We start from the raw sequence: 14,391 nt of genomic DNA, 5'->3' as shown, positions 1-14,391 counted from the left end.
TCCTGGACCCTGGCGCGTAGGAGGCTATACACCATCCGGGATTCCTCTTTGCAGCCACGGAATCTCTTGCCTGTTCCCCGCACTATCGAGTCTGATTAATTATCTCTGAAGTTATTCTGCTCTCACAACCTTCTGACAATGGGATTTCTTCCTGAAACAGTTGGATTTGGTCGAATTGCTTTGCTTCAGGCAGTGGGGAGATTCTAAGGAATCATCATCAGGAATCCTCCATGAGTGGGAAAGAAGAACAGGCTTTTAATTTCACTCCAACACATTACTGTGATGAGCGACAGGGAAACAGAAAGGAAGCAATAGACAGTTTCTTCACAGATAGGCTACATTTTTCCATCTCTAAGTTAAACCAGTAATATGATCAGACCCCAAACTGGACCATGTGAGCTCTCCTTGAATATTATCCGAACTATATGACTGCATCACATTCTCGACTCCAAGTCAGTGCTTTATTGCTGTTGTTGTACACAGAATCAACTCATTAACAATAAATGATCCTGCTTGTTTTGAAGATGTGCTAGTATGTGCCTGCATAATGTAAAAATAAGTGTTTCGTTTCTTCACAATATCTGTGCTAACATGAGTATGCTTTTTCTTAAACAAATACAGAAATTGCTGGAAAAGCTCGGCCTGTCTGACAGCATATATGAAGAGAAATCAGAGTTCATTTATTTCCCCAGTTTTATTCTCCCACAAAAGAAGAAATATCCATCCATATTCACCAAATACACTCTTCTCAAGATCTTATATGGTCAATAAAACATCCCTCATTCTCAGGGTGAACTGTTAATTCTTCATAACGGAATGCCTTCATCCCAAGAACGAGCAAAGGGCAACATCTTTGAAACGTTTCTAAACCTTTTTTTTTCAGTTTTGGCAATTATAACTACACATAGTGCATCAGATGTGATCTTAGCAATGCCCTGTACTGTTGCAAAAACATGGCTTAGATCATACCCAACACCCCTTGCATGAAACAGAATCATTCCATTTCCCTTCCAAATCACTTGCAACATCTTCAGAGTACTTTGATGTGAATCATGTACTAAAACACACAAATCCCTCTGTACCACTGAGTTCTGCATTCTCCCTGCATTTAAATAATTTTCTGCTGTTTTGTCTTTTCCACGAAACAAAAAGTTCCCATCGCCTACATTACACTGTTTTTTTTGCTGAAGATTTGCTCACATCTGTCTTCTGACTGTATGCCATTGCAGATGCGCTGGTCTCCCCCTCACTGTATCCCATTGCATACGCGCTGCCGTTCCTCTGTCTGTATCCCATTGTAGATGCTCAGCCCTCCTCCTCTCTGCATCCGAATGCAGATGCTCTGCCCTCCTCCTGTCTGTATCTCATTACAAACGCTCTGCCCTCCCCGTCTGTATCCCATTGCAGTCGCTCTGCCCTCCCCTGTCTGCCTCCCATTGCAGACGCTCTGCCTTCCACTGTCTGTATCCAAGTGCAGACGCTCTGCCCTCCCATTGTAGACGCTATTCCCTCCAACGTCTATATCCAATTGCAGACGCTCTGCCCTCCCCTATCTGTCTTCCACTGCAGATGCCCTGTCCTCACCTTGTCTACATCCCATTGCAGACGCTTTGCCCTCCCCTGTCTGCATCCCATTGGAGACACTCTGCCCTCTCCCTGTATGTATCCCATTGCAGACACCCTGCCCTCCCCCTCTCTGTGTTTCATTGCAGGTGTTCTGCCCTCCCCTGCCTGTATCTCATTTCAGATGTTCTGCCCTCCCCTGTCTCTATCCCATTGCAGACGCTCTGCCCTCCCCCGGCTGTGTCCCATTCCCGACGCTCTGCCCTCCCTGGGTCTGTATCCCATTGTCGACGCTCTGCCCCTCCCCTGTCTGTATCTCATTTCAGATGTTCTGCCCTCCCCTGTCTCTATCCCATTGCAGACGCTCTGCCCTCCCCTGTCTCTATCCCATTCCAGACACTCTGCCCTCCCCGGGTCTGTATCCCATTGTCGACGCTCTGCCCCTCCCCTGTCTGTATCTCATTGCAGACGCTCCGCCCTCCCGCTGTCTGTGTCCCATTTCAGATGTTCTGTCTCGATTTGACATCTTATTGAATGACTATCCTGATGCATGAGCAATCCAATTTATTTGTATATGTTGTAATTTTTGATGACCTCATATGGATCCCTGAAGTATTCTACTAGTTACAGCTTTCCAATCACAAAATGAATAATGATCTCTACTCTGTATTTCCTGACAGCTCCCCAGGGTGTCCCTGCTCCTGCATAACAGCCTGGGATGGTTATATGGCGTCCTCATATGCTGTGTAATTTACTGAAATGACTTGACTACCTCATTCTATTCTTATCTAACCCCATGGTTGGGCATTATGGCCTTCTCCTGCTGCGTTGTCACGATGCTGACTAGCTGTATGGGATCATTCTCTCCCTCTGTAACAGTCTTGAGTGTAAATTGACAGAACAACGTGTGAGTTAGGAGCAGCAGTTGGACATTAGGACCCTCCAGCCTGTTGCTTAATTTAGAAACATCATGGCTGGTCTGACTGTAGCTGACCACCCCCTCTCCTGTCTGCTCCAAAAAAATTCCCTCCCCTTTCCATCAAAGGACAGTCAAGGTCAACCTTGAATATCCTCAATGACCCAGACTTCACTGTTCCCGGGGGATGAGAACGCCACAGATCACACAATCCAAAGGAGAAAGGAACAACGTTATCTCAAATGGAAATGGGAGTCCTCTTTTATTTTAAACTGTGTTAATCTCACAGAAAGTCAACTACTCTTTTCAGAAACAAGGGTACAGCAAATAGGAACAAACATATACCATTCAGCCCCTCAAACGTATCCCACAGTCCCATTGACTGTTCAGTCAAGTATTTATCAAACTTAGCTTCTTCTGCACCCTTGGAAAATAATCCTGACACCTTAAGGCCACAGATCATAGGAAATTGGAATTAGGCCATTTGGCCCATCAGGTCTACTTTGCAGTTTGATCCTGTCTGGTGTGTTTCTCAAAACAATTTCTCCGCCTTCTCACTGTAACCCTTTATCGTGGTTTTAATCTAACCTTTGTCTTATAAACATGGTTGCATCAGTGTCTCTGTATGTGTGTGTGATTGCGTGTGTGTTTCTGTGTATATCTGTTTAATGGCAAGAGACAGGGTGGTGGTGGATGGTTGTTTTTGAACTGGAAGCCTGTGGGCAGCGATGATCCAGAGGCAAAATTGTTGGGCCCACTTTTGTTTGTCATTTATATAAATGATTTAGATGAGAGTTATAAAAGGCATATTTCGCAAATTTGTGGATAACATCGAGTTTGGGTGTCCAGTGGACAGTGTTTGTATAATGGTGAACAGCTGAAGATTATAAAGAGACCTTCATTAATTAAATCAATGATTCATAGAGATGTACAACAGTAAAAGAGACTCTTCAACTCTCTCATGCCATCCAAATATTCTAAATTAATCCACTCCCATTTGCCAGCATTTGGCCCATATCCCACTAATCATAAAACCAGCCTTTACCAGTTTCTCTGGTAGCTTATTCCAGAGAAGCACCACCCTCTGCAGGAAAAAAAATGCTGCTCTTCATTGTCTTTCAAATATTTCTCTTCCCACCTTAAACCTATGCCTTCTAGTTTTACAGTCTCCTATCTTGGGGGGAAGGAACCTTGGCCACTCACCCTATCCATGTCTTTCATAAATTTATAAACCTCTAGAAAGTGTAAATGTGACTCCAATCAAGACGGTTGGCTGTGCTTTCAGTCATCCTGGGTCTATAGTCTCAAATTCAGTAGTCGTACCTCTTCCTTCACCATTAAGGCAGGATTCCAAAAAAGTTTAATCAACTTGTTCAGGCATATTATGAAACAGCTCTGTAGGATTTGGAACTAGAATTTTCGGCACAGTGATAGGGACAATACCATCATTCAGCATTAGCCAAGGCTTTTGTTTGTAGACCTAATGGTAAGGGGAGTGTAGTTTTAATCCGAAGGGGGAATGTAGAAGGGGTTGTGATATCACTCACTGGGCTGATGTATGGTAGATGGAGTTTAACTTGGATACATACGAGGTATTGAATTTTGATAAATCAAACAAGGGGAGGGTTTGTACAATTAATGCTGGACTTTGGTAGTTATGTAGAAAAGAGGGACCCGGGGCGCAGGTTTAATTCTTTGAAGTTTGTGCTGCAGCGTATTTGAGGTTACTTAATTGCTCAGAACTTTGAGATTAGAAGTTGGAAGTAATGCTGAGGTTGTGCAGAACACTGATGAAGCATTTTCTGTTGTACTGTATGCAGTTCTAGTCGTTGTGTTATAGGAGGGATATTATTATGCTGGAGAGGGTTGGGAAGAGATTTATCAGGTTGTTACCATGAACACTTCATCTTCTGCCTCGGGAGCCTACAAACACAACGCATGAACATTGAATTGACCAGTTTCCAAACCACCCTCACCCACCTAGATCGCAAATCCAACTCTCCAACTTATATCCGCCCTCTCGAGGTGACCTACCTGTCCATGTTCCTTCCCATCGACCGCTCCACACTCCCCAGCGACCTATCACTATCACCGCCCACCTTCATCCTCGTATCACCTACCTTTCCCCAGCCTCACCCCCCACCACCCATTTTCTTACAGCCCTCTTCCCCCTCCCTAGTCATGAAGAAGAGTCCTGACTGAAAAGTTGACTCTCCTGCTCCTCGGTTATTGGCTGACCAGCCATGCCTTTTCCACCACCACACTTTATCTATACTGAATTCGGCAGCATTTGTAGTCCCCATTGTCTCTTAGCTATTATTCTCTGTTGACATAATGTCATTCTCTTTTGTAAACGCCCATAGTCTAAGGGATATTTTCTTCAAGAACGTGGACAATAGAAGTTCTCTCAATGTTTTTTTGATATTGTAATGCCTGAGCAACAGGTACAGGATGTATGCTTCCATTTATAAACAGGGAAGCATGTTCATGTTCCGATAAATCTCCAGTATTACTCCCATATCCAAGGCAGATTGAATTGAATTGCCCCACAAGCCCCAACATTCGTTGCCTCAGTCACCCTCACATATCCCTATCAGAACGTGTAAATATTAATCGTTATTTTGAATTTTAATAAGATAGTATTGAATTGAAACGGGTTAACTGGAACTATTAGCTCAGCGATTGTTATCGATGTCAGGATCCTAAATGTGTCTTGGGAGGATTTGCCTCTTCTATTAATTAAGGATTCTGTTCAATTAATTATCCCATAGTATGAGCAGGAGCTCACCGACAGCACTAACAGGGATCAGCTGCTCCAGAGAGAGGGGAAGGGGAGATTATAATCTGAGAACATTAGACTGGAATGTTCCAACAATAGATCAGAAACTGAGACATTTAGAGTGGAATGTACCAACAATGGACAGGAGTTTATCCTATGGTCTTTACTGGATTTCCCAGCCTGGATATCATTAGCTTGGTGGATCTATAATTTTCTGCTGGTTATTCAAGCTGGTTACTATCCCATCCTCGCTATAGTTGGTGTTCCTGGTAAGTCATTCTATCTGCTCATTAAGCCAGGTTAAACTGAATTGCTGCCCATATTATTTAAAATTTAGAAAGGTGGACATCAACATTTTCACTTCTAATAAAATATTCCATTTCACACAAATTATAACGAGCAAATTACTCATGACAAATTACTCACCAGTATGCGAGGAGGAACCAGACTGTTGTCAAACTCCATATTCCTTCTAGCCCTGCACAGATCTACATTTCCATATCCTCCCCACTCACAGATACTATCCAATCCCATCATCGTGTTATCCCAATCTCCTTCGCAGCCTCAGTGCATCTTCAGAATAAACCATCAATTGTGCCTTTGTTAAATCTGGACACACGTTACCAGTACCTTCTAACCACTTGTTAATAACAGAATAATTGCTCTTGAGTATTTGGAACTTGTTCACTGCACAGACTCTGTCAGACAGACAGGCACTGCATGCTGCTTAAGTCGTTGCACATAATCTAGAGGCACAGAATAATAATCTATTGATATCTCATGAAGGAAATTAATGTAATTGAAATGAAACTATCATCATTTGTGAGAAAACGCTCATCTGCTTACTTCATGTCCTTCAAAGAAATCAATGGGTTATCCTTCCCCAGTCAGGTCTGTGCACCTCACAGCAATGTGTTTTACTCTTTACTGTCCTGTGGAACAGCTGAACCAGTCACTCAGTTCAAGATCCATATAACATGCTGGCCTGGCCAGGGCTGCACATATTACGTGCGAGAAGAACAAAGGTAAAGTTAGTTCCCTTCCTGTGCCTGTTTTCCTTATTCCGACATTTCATTTCCATTCAGGTAGGTGACCATTCCCTATTTCAAGAGAAATCTTTCTCACTGAGTCTATCCCCAAGAGTGATGGTCATCTCCACGGGCACTTCTGCTGCTGGCTTTAATGATGCTGACATACAAATGTAAGAAACTTTTAAATTCCACATCAGTGGCAGTGCATAGAGAGGGAATGGGGTTTTACATCATAATAAAGAAATGGAGACCGGGAAGTGGGGGAAAGGAATTATTATGATCATCACTGATATTGTTGTTGAGGCAATATTTGGGATACTGTGGATAGATTTTCTCTCCTTTAAAAGGAATGATCTCATTTCAACAGCGACAGTATAAAGAGATTTCACCAGAGTAATCCCTGGGATGATGGTAAAAGAGGAGTGAGTGAAGGTTAATTTGTAGCACTGTCAGAGAATAAGAGATCATTGCATTGAAACTTGACAGTGATGGACAATCACTCGTTATGTTCTACACAGACACTGAGAAGATGATAAATTTCATGGCTTTTTTAAAAAATTTATTCGGGATGCATGATTCTGGATGTTTAAGTGCCTCTGAGGATAAAATCTTCAATCATATACTGCCTTGATATCGGGGTCAATCCCTCAAACCTGAGCAGATCAGTTCACCCCATCTGTTAATGTTAATAGGATGTTATCTGTCTGGAGAGTGTTTTCTTCTCATAGAGGGGAGTGAATGTCAACAATTCTCAGGTCTAGAAAGTTAGGGGAGCTAGACCACGGCAAGTATTTAACGAGGTGATAGATGGATTTTTGACCTGTCAGAGTGCTGAGGGGGTGTGAAGAATTGGCCATTAAAATGGAGTTAATGGCAACAGTCGGTCAGAGATGATCGCATACAATGGCGTGAGCATCGGAATTATCTACTTCTGTTTCTTATGTTCTCATATTCTGTCTTTGGAAAGTGAATGGTTTCAATTTTCCTGGAAGTGCTATTATTGAATGTTGAAGACAGTGAGAGACATGTATTCTGTGAGCCATCTCTGGGAGAGATATGGGCCAGATATTCACAGTGAATCTGGGACTACAACATGACCAACAAATGAAACCCCAGTTGTAGTGAGGAGACACTCTGTAAAGAGATAGAAGGCCTCTTTCATAACCAACCTGGATTTCCCATCACATTTTCCATCCCACACCAAACCACGCAGTGGTAATGACTGAATGGTATCCTGTGTTACTGCGGACCAGGTATTTGGAGCAAGTAGTCTCTATTTGCTCCTGTTCAGAGTGGTTGTGAGGACTGAAGGGAACATAGGAAATAGGACTGAGGAGCAGGAGTGGGTCATTAGACACTTTGTCATTGCTCAACCAGACAATAAGATCATGGCTGATCTGATTGTGGTCTCCGCAGAACTTTTCTGTCTGTCCACAATTTTCCTCCATTCACATGTCTGTTAAATGTTGAATAAACTCAACTTTGAATAAATAATAGGAAACTGAACAAAGTCAAAGTGTACAGGCAGCACAATTCTGGAAGACACCAATGATTTATCTATCAGTCTTGTTCCTATCCAATTAATTCTGCTGCAGTTTATCATTGTTGATATGTTCATGGAATGTGTCTGTTGTTGATAGGTCAACATTTATAGACCATGTGTAATTACGCTGGAAGTGGTGGAGATGAGCTGACATCATTGGATGAAACTTCGGGGGAAAAGAATTCCCATTTGAACAGCCCCGTGAGAATTTTTCATTCCTGCTCCGACCACTGTTGGAACATCACTGTTTCCTTTACCAGTCTCACTTCTCCACTGGTTACAACAGATTTGAAGTGTAACCTAGGACATTTTCCCGTAAAAAATTGAGACACAGCACGTACAGACACGTACACAAATGCACGTCTTAAGACGAAAAAGAATAAGGAATAGTTTCCAGAGTTGCATAGTAGTCGAACTCATATCAAATGGAAAAGTGATAATGTGTCCCAACTGCTATTCTGTCTCTGATATTATTCTACTCAAACAAACTGCAGATATGAGACTTCTTCCTGGAACAGTTGGATTTGGCAGAATTTCCTTTCCTTCAAGCAGTGGAGTGATTCCCATGAATCCTCAACAGGAATCCTCCATGTTTGGTAAAAATGACTCAGGGATTTTTTACTCTTGCACTCTGGTGTCAGGAGGGTCAAAGTGATAGAGAGGAAGCAATCGGCTGCGGTTTACGACCATAAGATCAACGGACATAGGAACATAAATTCGGTCATTCAACCCATCGAGTCTGATCCACCATTCAATTATGCCTGACAAGTTGCTCATCCACGTTCTGCTGCTTTCTCCCTGTAATCTTTGATCTCTTTGATACTCAGGAACCTATCTATCTCTGTCTTAAATATACTCAATGACCTAACCTCCACCGCCTTCTGTGAAAATGAATTCCATAGATTCTCCATTCTCTGGCTGAAGACGTTTCTCCTTACCTCCGTTCTAAAAGGTTTTCCCTTTACTCTAAGGCTGTGTCCTTAGGTCTTATGGTCTCCTCCCAATGGAAGTCTTCTCAACATCCACACTGTCCAGGCCATTCAGTATTCTGTATGCTTCAATTAAATCCCCCTCACCCTTCTGTACTCCATCAGGAACAGACCTAGAGTCCTCAAACGTTTCATATGTTAAGCTATACATTCCTGGGACTATTCTCGTGAACCTCCTCTGAACCCATTCCAAGGCCAGCACATCCTTCCTGAGATATGGGGCTCAAAACAGCGCACAATACTCCAAATATGGTCTGACAAGAGCCTTATAGAGCCTCAGAAGTACGTCCCTGCTTTAACATTCAAATTCTTTCAAAATAAATGCCGTCATTGCATTTGCCTTCCTAACTAATGACTATACCTGCAAGTTTATGTTGCGAGAATCCTGGAGTAGAACTCCCAAGTCCCTTTGCACTTCAGATATCTGAATTTTCTCCCCATTTAGAAAGTAGTCCATGTTTGTATTCTTTCTACCAAAGTGCATGTTCCCACAATTTCTCACTTTGTACTGCATTTACCACTTCTTTGCCCATTATCCTAATCAGCCCAAATCCTTCTTGAGCCGACCTGTCCCTACACCTATCATTGTATCATCTTCAACTGTAGCCAGGATGTCTTCAGTTTCTTCATCTGGATTGTTAGTGTATAAAGTGAAAACTTGTGGTCCCAACACTGAGCCTTATGGAGCACCACTTGTCACCTACTGTCAACCTGAGAAGGACACTTTCATCGACACTCTTTGCTTGCTGCCAGACAGCCAAACCTCTATCCATGCTAGTACGTTGCCTCGAACACAATGGGCCCTTGCCTTACTCAGTAGCCTCCTGTCAGCACATTGTCAAAGACCTTCTGGACGTCCAGGTGGATGATATCCATTGGCTTTCCTTGTTCAAAGCAGCTCTTTACATCCTCAAGGTTTTCTAGCAGATTTCCCAGGCATGACCTCCCCTTGATGAAACCATGCTAACTTTGTTCGACTTTACAATCCACCTACAATTATTAAGAAATCTCACCCTTCACAATGGATTCCAGGATCTTACCCCCCGCCAAGTTTAGATTAGTCGGTCTGTAAGTTTCCGTATTTTTCTTTACTCCCTTTTTTAAACAGCGGCATCACATCTGCGATTTTCCAGTCCTCTCAGAATCTCCCTGACTCGCACGACTCCTGACAGATCACTACCAATGTCGTCACTGTGTCATCAGCTATCTGCCTTAGAACTTTGGATTGGAGTCCATCTGGTCCAGGTGATTTACTTACCGTCAGGCCATTCAGTTTTTCCCAGCACTTTCTCCTTGGTGATGGCCACCATACCTAGCTCTGTCCACTCACTCTTTTGTAAGGTAGAGGAGAATTTATTGTGGGGGAAAAGGAAAAGGGCAGAGAAACTAACCAGTTACTTCACATCTGTCTTCATGGAGAAAGCTCCAGGAAATCTCCGACGTACAGCAAGTGGTCACATGGGACTTGTGGAACGAAAGACATAAAGTCAATGCGTGTCAGCAACAACGTAGTATTTGAAAGTCTAGCTAGGTCGATCATTGCTAAGTCTGATGGGCCAGATGTACTTCACATCAAAATGTCAGAAATAAAACAGTATATTAATTGAACAGTCGGTGACTGTGTTTTATTTTCCTGTAGATCCTGCAAAGGCCGTAGGCCATTGTAGCTAACTGGAAGGTAGTAAACATGATCCAACTATATACGCAGGCAAGAAGAGATAATGTAGATGACTGAAACCAATTAATTTTACATCTGTAGGGAAGCAGTTGGAATCTAATATATGGGATGTGATATTGGGCATTTAGAAATGGACAGCAACATTACAGAGAATCACAATTTCTTTCTGACAAAGAAATTATACCTGACCACTTCGGAATTGTTTGATGTTGTTTCTTGCAGCATAGACAATGGACAACCAGTGGAAGTGGTGCATTTGGATTTTCAGACGTCTTTCTGTAAGAACTCATACAATGAGTTCGTAAATGCAATTATAGTGAATAGTATTTGGAAGAATACATGAAATTGGAAAGCTAAAGTTAGGTTGGCCTTCGTTTAAGCGAATCTGAATATTGATGTAGAGACATCATTAAGCAGTTGCATAGAGGGTTGGTGAGAGTATACTCGGACAAATTTGTGCAGTGTTGGTGACTAATCTAAGAAAGATTACACTGATCACAGAGGACGTGCAATGGACATTCTCCAGATTAATCCCTCAGATGAAAAGATTTTCTGTGGGGGGACTTGTGTTGTGACCTCCCCAGTTTCAAACAACATAATGAAATTTCGAAAATCTACGAAATATGTGACAAGGTGGAAACAAACAGAATGTTTGTCTGTCTGTCTACTCCACACTTAAGGCAAATAATGGCAGGATAAGGGACAGGCCATTTAAGACCCCAATAAGGAGGAAATTCTTCACTCAGAGGGGACTGACGCATGCAGGGCAATGGAAACCTGCAGGCAGGGCTAGATTAGGGAGAATCCCCAGATATTCCACAGGTATATCATCTGGAACAGAATAACCAGGGAAAAGGTGGGACCTATTAGTGACTTGCCAAGTTGCATCCAAACTCAACTTTGTGGTAGGAGGCTGTTTGTGTGACTGGAGACCAATGTCCCCTGGTGTACCGCACTGATCAGTGCTGCATCCCTTATTATTCGTGGTAACCATAAGTTATGTGAATGTGAAGTGGGTAGGGGGAGCGTGATAAGCAAGTCTGTGTTGCCAACAAAGATTGACGGGATGGATAGCAATGAGGAGGAAGGCCTTAGATTACAGAAGGATGCTGGTGGATTGGTCAGATGAAAATGATCAATGGCAGACGGAATGCAACCCTGATAAATATGAGTTGATGCACTTTGGAAGATGGAACCAGATAGGGGAGAATTCAATGAATGGCTGCACATTAGGAAGTTCAGAGGGTGCTTCTACACACATCCTGGAAAGTGACTGGATATGATCATTGATGAGTTAAGCAGGACCGTAGATATAGCCTTTGTTCGTTGACCCAAAGATTTGGTAAGGCCAAATTAAATACTGTGTGCAGTTCTCGTAGCCGTATCATAAGAAGGATTTGATTGTAATGGATGAGGTGCAGAGGAGATTCACTGAGATGTTCCCAGGGATGGGACATATGAACTGTGGAGAAGGGGCTGGATAATCTCGAGTTGTTTCCCTTGGAGCAGAGAAAGTTGAGTGGGTAAGTAATTCAGGTTTAATATTCCAAGAGGCATGGACAGGGTGAATAGACGGCAACTGGTCTTTCCAGTCAAAGTGTCAGCTTCTCTACAGTCTGAAACCATGGAATGGAGAATGGAGAACAGAGAAACATGACACAACTACTTCACTTCTGTCTTCACAGAAAAAAAGATATAAATAAAAACCTTCCCAGCAATAGGAGAAAACCTGAGACTGAAAAAATATATATAGTATAAAATTAGTAAACAAACCGATTTGGGAAAATTATTGGAACTGAAAATATGGGCATAAAAAAAACTTCAACATACATTGAAGAAATGGGAAGCATATTTAAGAAACTGACTGATAGATTAATTACGAGAAAGCAATAGAGGAACTAAACTTGGATTTTCAGAAAGATTTTTAATAGAGTCCCTTTTGGCTAAGATCAAGTGTCTGTTCATGTCAGGACGGGTGTTGAGTTGCGAGTCATCAGAGCTCGTCGAGATCATCGATGGATCATGATTGGACGGTGGAGGATCGTTTGGTTGTGCTGTCCTGCTCTTGGTGGATCTTCATGCTGGCTTCGGCCTAACACCAATGCAGGGACCAGCCAAGCTAGGAGCTATAGCCTCAGCAACAGCTCAGACCCCAGGCCAGGGCATTCGCAACACAGTCAGGATGACTGTGCAGAAGGTGGACGATCGTACACCTGTCGATCGGATGGCGTTCGTGAAGACGATTTTGTTCGAGTGCTGTGGGTTTGAAGCAGACGAAGTGGCTCGGGGGGGGGAACGAGACTGTCGCACATCTCCTTCTGGAATGTGCCTATGCAGAAGACGTCTGGAGAGGAATGCAGTGGTGTTTATCGAGCTTCGTCCCGAGCAGCGCAGTGACACGGCACTCCGTGCTCTATGGAATGTTCTACAGGACGCACACCAAGACTAACATCAACTGAGCTTAGAGGATTGTCAACTCAGTGAAGGACGCTCTCTGGACCTTCCAGATGAAGGAGTTGATCCCGACTGAGTACTGCAGACTGGCACATTCCAAGGTCCAGGAAAACATGTTGAAGGACGGGTTGAAGCTTGGGGCAACTGCCGTTAAGGTGCAGTGGGGAAAGACCACCATGTAACATCTGGTGCCTAAGAAGAACAGCCATTTGGACTATGCTGACGCCTCAGCTAAATATATGGACATATGTTTGATAAATGTACATACCTGTATAAAAAATGATAAACTCTGATATCTGCATTTAAATGTTTATGCATGTATGGCATGACAAACTGAACAGACCATCAAATTATTTTCTGAATAAAGTATATTTTTGAAATAAAAAAAGATGTGTGCTGCATGTAGCATTTTCCTGGGGCAGGAAATTTCGATGTGACCTTGAGTAGCGTGAAGCAGTGCGAGCAGCTCCTGAAGGTCTTCAAGGAGAAGGATGGGGAGCCTCTGTTCTCCAACTTATCAGCTGTTGTGTGTGCGTCCTGCACAGAGCAGTCATGTTAATGTGATTCATATGTAGAGCCCCCATATTCCAGCAGCTGATGTCCTCACCTTCCTGGGAAGAAACGTCCAGGTTGAGGCAGAAAGCACTGATGTGGTTGACCCTTTCAGAATCTGGACCAGCAATCGGCAGGTCAGGGTAACCCTGAGGGTCAATGCCATGGGAACATCCTCTACCCACCCTCCAGTTTTGCAATCGGAGAGAGCAGAGTGTACTTGACATACAGGTGCAGCCAAAACTGTGCCAAACCTGCGGGAGGTCAGGCCACATTGCGGCTGACTGTAAGGTTACGATCTGTCGGAACTGCAAGCAGGAAGGTCATCCGACCAAGGAATGCAAAGAGGCCAAGAACTGTAATCTGTGTGGAGAGGCAGACCACATGTACATGGCCTGCCCAAGACGAGCGTCTGCCACCTATGCACAGACTGCCAGAGGTGGACGGTAAAAGATAAGCAAGGCACCACAAACCAGCAAGGGAACGGTGTCTGATGGCACCCCGAAGGAAGGACAGGCTGAAGCGGAGCAGACGGCAGCCAGCAGGTAGGGACAGCAGCTGATCCAAGCTCCTACAGGACAGATGGAGGCAATGGAGGAGGGGGGAAACAAGGAGGCAGAGAATTGGATTCCTATAAAAAAAGGAGGGGGAAAACACGCCAATTCACCAAAACCTCCTAGCAAACGGGGAAACGGCAGCTGCCCGGTGAGGATACAGGCAGCTCTTCGGATGGTGAAGATGGGCAGCACGGTAGCACAGTGGTTGGCATTGCTGCCTCACAGGGCCAGAGACTAGGGTTCAATTTCCATCTCAGTAACTCTCTGTGTGGAGTTTGCACATTCTCCCCGTGTCTGTGTGGGTTTCCTCCCACAATCCAAAAATGTGC

Source organism: Chiloscyllium punctatum, chromosome 24, assembly GCF_047496795.1.
Source record: "Chiloscyllium punctatum isolate Juve2018m chromosome 24, sChiPun1.3, whole genome shotgun sequence".
Classification (NCBI taxonomy): Eukaryota; Metazoa; Chordata; class Chondrichthyes; order Orectolobiformes; family Hemiscylliidae; genus Chiloscyllium; species Chiloscyllium punctatum.
The sequence above is the reverse complement of the archived record's forward strand: the minus strand, read 5'-3'. Positions refer to the sequence as shown.